Genomic DNA, 7,812 nt, shown 5'->3' with positions numbered 1-7,812 from the left:
TACCGCCCTGTAGCACTCACACCCATCATTATGAAGTGCTTTGAGCGATTGGTCCTAGCACACCTCAAAGACTGCCTCCCACCCACACTGGACCCACACCAATTTGCCTACCGCAGAAACAGGAGCACAGAGGATGCAGTATGCACAGTGCTGCACTCTGCACTCACACACTTGGACAATAACAACACATATGTACGGATGTTGTTTGTTGACTTCAGTTCAGCATTTAACACTGTCATTCCCTCCATTCTCACCAAAAAAACTCTACACATATACATTAACACCTCCCTCTGCAACTGGATCATGGACTTTCTGACCAGCAGACCTCAGCATGTTAGGTCAGGCCACACCTGCTCCTCCACCATCACACTTAACACCGGCGTACCACAGGGCTGTTTGCTGAGCCCATTCCTCTACTCCCTCTACACCCACGAAAGCAAGCCTGTGTATGGATCCAACTCCATCATTAAGTTTGCAGATGACACCAAGGTGATTGGCATCATCAGTGACAACGATGAGACTGCCTACAGGGAAGAGGTACAGCACCTGGCCACATGGTGCGCTGACAATAACCTGCTCCTTAACACCAGTAAGAAAAAGGAGCTCATTGTGGACTTCAGGAAGAAGAAAGGAAGCACGCATGACCCCATCCACATTAACGGGATGGTTGTTGAACGTGTCTCAAGCTTCAAGTTCCTGTGAACCACCATCACGGAGTACCTGTCCTGGACCACAAACACCTCCAGCCTGGTCAAGAAGGCTCACCAACGCCTCTTCTTCCTCAGGACACTGAAGAAGAACCAGCTGTCTTCAGCCATAGTGGTGAACTTTTACTAGTGTGCGATCGAGAGCAATCCTGACCAGCTGCATCACAGTCTGGTATGGGAACTGCTCGGTGGCTGACCGCAAAAGCACTGCAGAGGGTGGTGAAAACTGCCCCAACGCATTCACAGGGACACCACTTCCTGCTATTGAGGACATCCAGAGGAAAAACGCTGTCTACGTCGAGCTCGCAGCATTCTTAAGGACTCCTCTCACCCTGACCATGGACTGTTTAACCTCTGTCACGGTGTCTGTTCTGTGTCTCCCTGGGTGGCCACTAGAGGTCTCACTTCCCCTTATTGTCACCTTCGTCAGAACTTCATTTCCCACTAGCCTGAGCTGCTCATCACTGTTCCTTGTATTCAGCTGTCACCACTTACCTTGTTTGCACCTGTCTTTAAATACCCTGGTTGGTTTCTGTCATTGTTACGGAGTCCTTTGTTACGAACTTAGCCAGGCAATGGTCAACATCCAGGTAATCCGTCCCAAACAAGAAACATAGACAAACATCCAGAAACACACGAAAACCACAGGGAACCAGGAAAACACAGGGTGACATTCAACAAGGACTCCGTAACAATGACAGAAACAACCAGGGTATTTAAAGACAGGTGCAAACAAGGTAAGTGGTGACAGCTGAATACAATGAACAGTGATGAGCAGCTCAGGCTAGTGGGAAATGAAGTTCTGACGAAGGTGACAATAAGGGGAAGTGAGACCTCTAGTGGCCACCCAGGGAGACACAGAACAGACACCGTGACAACCTCCTGCCCTCCGGGAGGCGCTTCAGGAGCCTCCGGACAAGGACCAGCAGATCAAGGAACAGCTTTTTCCCTACAGCTGTCTCCTTACTGAACTCTGGCCCTCTGACACCCCCCACACCATACACACAGACTCCTCCCCACTTCATCACTACATCTGACCGATTTATTTATTTATTTATTTACAACAAGCAAAAAACAGTAAACTTGCTATTACTTGCACTACTGTCTGTTCATCCAGGAACACTGATTAACCCATTTGCACACTGAAATATTTTCTATGCACTTTACTTCCATTGCAATAGTGTAAATTGTTCATATGTTCATAGTTCCTGCCTATAGTGTACATACACTTCACATATTTCATCTGTATAGTATGTTCATAGTACACCTATCTGTATATCATGCTGATAGTATTTAAAAATCTGTAAATTTTGTCCATAATACTTATCTGTATAGTTTATTGTACATATTGTAGACCTTGTATATTCTGTACTTACTGCTTATTGCACTTCTGGTTAGATGCTAACTGCATTTCGTTGCCTTGTACCTTACATGTGCAGTGACAATAAAGTTGAATCTAATCTAATCTAATCTTACGAGTCTTTCGGGTTTTCGAGTCGTTCCTTTATCACGTGACAGACCCATAAGCTTTGACCATAGACTGGAGTTACCCTGGCAACAAATCTGTGTGTATATTATTACTAGTATTATTATTATTATTATTATTATTATTATTATTATTATTATTTTTGTCTTTAAGTGATTTTAAGTGTACTGCCTTAATGTTTTAATGTTTGTATTGTTTAATAATAATAATAATAATAATAATAACAATAATAAAAAGACTGTATAAAAGGCTTTAACCTATCGTTCGTTCTTTTTTCACGTGACGTGACAGCATTGGATAGAGAAATTTATTTACAAGCTTCCTTACAAACGGGTGCATAGTCATTATTATTATTATTATCATCATTATCATCATCATTATTATAATCATTATTTACTCTTACAGTAAAGGTCTCAAATTGTAGCTTTTTACTTCGTACAGTTTATAAATGTATGAATTTCTGTCATATGGGTTATTTTCTATACCACTGAATTTGTGTAACTAAGGTAATACCCAAGAGTTGGTTTCTTATATTATTATTAAGTCTCTTTCCAGCTCAGACTGCATAGGTTAAAGCTTATGGGTCTGTCACGTGATGAATGAATGATTCGAAAAAACCGAGGACTCGATAGATGAACTAATCAATTCTTTTTAGACCCGATTATAATTAAAGCTCAAAGAAGATTGTATGCATGGTTCAGAGAGACTTGAGCTTGAGAGGCAGAATACTGCTTGCTAAGGCTTACATACTCTGTACTCTCTCTATATGTGGACAAACTCATCTGTTCACGCATTACCTAATCTTTGCTCATGTTTAATTATTCGCATATTAATGCATCAGTTCATGTGTTAGTTAACCTGAACTATGCCTGTAGACAGCTTTTTTAAGTTGTAATACCAGTAATGTCCCCACGTTTATTTAGCAGCGAACCCACACAATAGATAAACAATACTACCTCCCCATTTGGGAATTGATGTGGGCTATGGTCAAACTTGGAAACTATCTAACATCAAATGATATGCTTCTCAGTGTTTTAGACTGTTTATAAACATGACTTACCATTAACTAAGCATTTACTAGGGAATTTGGGAACTTTAAAGTACAGTGCAACTAGTCCCCACATTAACTTGTGTGTTACAAAATATTTGTAGACCTGTTTATTAACACATGATTAGGCATCCGAATACAAAACTGAATGTGTACAACGAGACATTCTTATGGATTTGTGTAGGGAGCAAAACGGTTGATGAAAAGACACCCCGTAGCAGAAGCTACAGGGAAATGGTGTCAATGCATGAAAAATGATATAGTAAGTTTCGGGCCCCCCCCCCCCCCCGGCCCTCTATGTCTATACTTGTGTGCTTGCTTAAATAGGGGTCCCCCCCATCCCCACACAAAACAGCCTTAGCATATTTTCTAACCCCAACCCCCCCCCTTCTTCACAAAGCCCCCACTTAAGAGAGAGCATCATTTATGCGAAAATCAGAGATGAAGAGTCATAAAGTGATGTAATAACTCAAGTTTGCTTTATTTGACTTATGTTTGTTTTTCTTGAGTTTGCATTTTGAATTTGACTTGTGTTTTGAATAGGGCTGGGCGCTATAGCTGAAAAAGCTGTATCACACATAATCAGTTGTTTTCATAGCCGTCGATATCGATTAATCATTGATATTTTTTATGACCCATTTAAAATAAGGACCAGGAGCGACAAAATATATGACATTTAAACATTTTTATTTTTAAACTTAACCTTCCTCTGATCATACATCCCTCAGTTAAGACAGAAGAACCATGTCCACAACCATGGAAAACTTTAAATAATTAAAATGTACACATACGTCTAAAGTCACAATGAACACTTACAATTATCTCTTAACATTTAAGGTGCAAAATGAAACACTGTAAGAAATGCTAATAAAGTAATAATAAAATCGTGCAAAGTGTTCAATATAAACAGAGAATACCTGAGAATTTAGTGCAAGTTTAGTGCTTAGGAAGTTCACTAGCTGTTCACCCTTCTGGTGAATAAAGTGTTTTAAAATATGTGCAGTGTTTTGTAAACATAAATAAAACTGAGGTAGATGAGATACATCTGTATATAAAAAACAACACCTGATACAGTACAGTAACATTGTTTGAAATATAAAACCTGCAGAAATATGAAAAAGTATCCCACGTTGGGATCAGGTGCCTGTTGTTTTTGTCAGAACTTCAGTGATGGCCTTTTGTTGCTCTAAGGGACCCTGGCCACTATCTTTTGTCTTGAGTCCCCACCTGGTTAGTGACTCCTGTGACCAGTGGTAGTGTGGGGAAGATGAGACGTTCTGTTCCTGGCTTTAGAGAGCGCACTCTTTTTCTTCCACGAGTAAGAAAAGGTAGATTCCACTTTCTTGCACACACCTAACAGCCCTCTTCACTCTGTTATCTTTCCTGCAGCACCTGCCGAAAAACAACGCCAGCGTGAACGGTAACTGCTAATAGATCACCCACAGAAACCATGCACACAGAAAACACCACACACACAGAGTCATGTCAGTGTGTAAAGCTGCTTCCATAGATCATAAGATAATTATAATATATAATCTCAATTACTGGCTAATAAAATCATTCATAGGAACCCCAACATTGATGACGAGCATTAAATGCAAAGCTACTCACCAATAGCAGAGTGCAAACGATGGCTAAAACACTGCAGCCGTGTCCAGGTTGTTCAGTGAAGTTGCCTTCACTACATTTGCCCTTTTTGCTGTTGCCCTGCTGTGGTGATGCACACAATTTTGTCTTCAATCAGACTTTCCAGGACAACAGTGCCTCCTTCAAGCCTTCTGCTGTCACTTCTCCTGTGTGATCTTCAAGGAAATATGCAGTCTCAAGGCATCTGGTTTTCAAACCCCATTCCATTGTCGATGAAGTAAATGGTCAAGCTAATGTATGGCTCAGAAGTACGGCTTGACCACAGGTCAGACATTGTTGGCAAAGTACTTGGGACAATATTTCTTGCTGCACAGATTCTTTGACATTACATACAGCTTGGAATGGCAGTCTTAGAAAAAGTACTTTCAGCCAGGCCAGAGAACAAGCTGGGTCAAGCACGTTATAAGCTTTTTTAAACTGACTTCTCGACAGTGCTAAGCGGAAGCAATCTTGGCTATATGATATGCCACTGCCTCCGTATATCTTTGTACCATTAGATCTTTGTCATACAGGCACTGATGCAGAGTACCTCTCCATGTGGTCTGCTGCTTGTGCGATGTTGCAGCTACGATGTTGTTGGTTAATACGGCTGCTGCTCCAAAGGGTGAGCGGCTAAGGTGGGTAAAGCAAGTTCGTGGTATTCACCAGTGTTCGCTGGGGGACGACGGTCTTGCATAATTGCAGACGACATCATGGTCTGACTTACGGTCAGATTTATAATCTTCCAAAAACTGCCATACTGGCGAGCTGACCTTTTCCTCTTTATTTACTATTTCCTCGCTCGTGCGGCAACCTCTTTTTGCTTATCAGTCCGCGGTTACTGAAGAGGAATCCAGCAGACCAGCACGAGACAAAGAGTATGGCGCAACCAAAACTTGATCACTGTTACACACGATTGGCTGTTTAGCGTGTCCACTGCCTATGTTGATAGGTTACCAGAGAGCGGTGCCTTTGTTAATGCAACCAACAAAAAACTTGCCTTCGCAACTCATTGTTTTCTTCCGAACGACAGAATAAAAAATATCGAACGTTTTAAATCGAACACATTTTTTTATTGGTATCGATCTCGTGTCTATCGTGCTACATATCGTTATCGTTTTTATCGCCCAGCCTATGTTGAATCTGTCCTCGGTGACTGAGGGTCCTGACTTTAGGTCAGAAGAAATGCAAATAATACAATAATACAAATATTCTTATTCACTCTGTTAGTATTCTTGATTTTTTGGCAAACTGCTTTAACACTTGGCATTTTTGATTCTGCCTTTCTTGTTGACCAAGAATTGTGAATTGGACTTTGATCTCGCGCTGGGTGCCTCCAGCGCACATATTCATTGGAAAACAGCAGTCGTTCCACAGGAGAGCCATGCGGCCGAGCAGCGGGCACTTTGAGCATAATTTTTGCTAATTATGAAAATTTTTGTTGGTTCGTCGATACGGAAAACGTGTGAATCCAAGCCGTATGTTCCCTAATGAATAAGAGTTTAGCGTCAATGGCAACCATGTTGGGATTTGGTCCCATTAAGAGATAAGCCCAACATATGTATCGCTTTACATTATTTAAATTATTTATTTTTATTTATAAGCCTCTTTATTATATACTGCCAATTATAGTTACATTAGAATTATATTTTGTATTCTTGTTCTTTTCTGTAAATTTGTTACATTTAAGGATTTGTTGTAAAGTGAAGGGAAACTAAATACCTGTTTGGTACTTAGCCTATAAGCTTATTAGGCTGCCGGTTTATATTCTGAATGTTAAAATGTACTGTCACAAACTAATTTATTTTTTAGCGTGTTTCGTGTCTGGTTTTAATCACATCTTTTATTTTTTCCCATTGAATCTAAAAATGACTTTGTGTCTCACATTCACTCCGTGAGCTCATCTGCCCTCTGCAACTCCGCTGTGGACGATTTTCAAATGTTTGTTCGAAGTTTCTGTCACATAGTATATACAGATTGTTCATTAAAAAAAAAAAAAAGTCAAAAAGTATTTGTTAGTTTTATGGTCATGCAATCAGTTCTCGATACTATACACGATACAAGTTCATTAGACTATTTAACATGCACTGTGACATTTTTACCGTTTCCAACTTATAAACCTCCTTGAGATTTTAAAGTCAGTTTAATATATTAAAATTCCAGTTGAATCTAGTATAAAAGGTTTGACTTGCTTAATTAATTTTAATATGAATTAAAATTACATGCCTTTTTCATCAAGCATTTTTTTTACGAGATGTATTCGTATTCTGAATCCAGCACCCACTTTTTTCTTTTTTAAATCTATATCGCTCGCATATCTCCTCAACCTCTTTTTTTTTTTCTTTTAAGGTCCGGGATGCAAAAGATAATAACACATCTTTAGATTGCAAATTAACTTCAGAAATGGAAGCTAAGGGCTAATAGAGTCTTTCGTTTTAATTAATTTTCTTTATATGGTTTAATTTCTTAAGAAATACGTATTTTTCTTTATAAAAATGGACAGAAATTGGGATTATCCAAATATTGTAATGTATACGATATGGCCTATCTCTGCCTGCAGTTAAAAAGTTATCATAATTTGTTTTGATCACCCATTTTGATAGGCTTCTTTCTTCGAAAGTAAAAATAATAATTTCATAAAAAATGCCATTCGCCTGATAAATTTACCATTATAGAAAATTGGGGTAGTAATTTAGAGGTGAACTCCAGTGAAAAGTAACAAATGGCATGGGATTTTCAAAGCATACACTGAAGGTCTATGAACAGTTTCTAGATGCTTGTATTAAAACACTGGCACTTAAATTTTTCAACCAAACTTTATTTCACCCCATATATCCTGAGATAAATAAAATGCAATCCGTTCATAAAGAACCTGAGAGGGTAAGGTTGCTTCTGGTGTTTGGATTTGTACTTCCATATAGAGCTCCAAGTTAAGAACGGGCTTA

Source organism: Cyprinus carpio, chromosome A4, assembly GCF_018340385.1.
Source record: "Cyprinus carpio isolate SPL01 chromosome A4, ASM1834038v1, whole genome shotgun sequence".
Lineage (NCBI taxonomy): Eukaryota > Metazoa > Chordata > Actinopteri > Cypriniformes > Cyprinidae > Cyprinus > Cyprinus carpio.
This window is presented reverse-complemented; position numbering follows the sequence as displayed.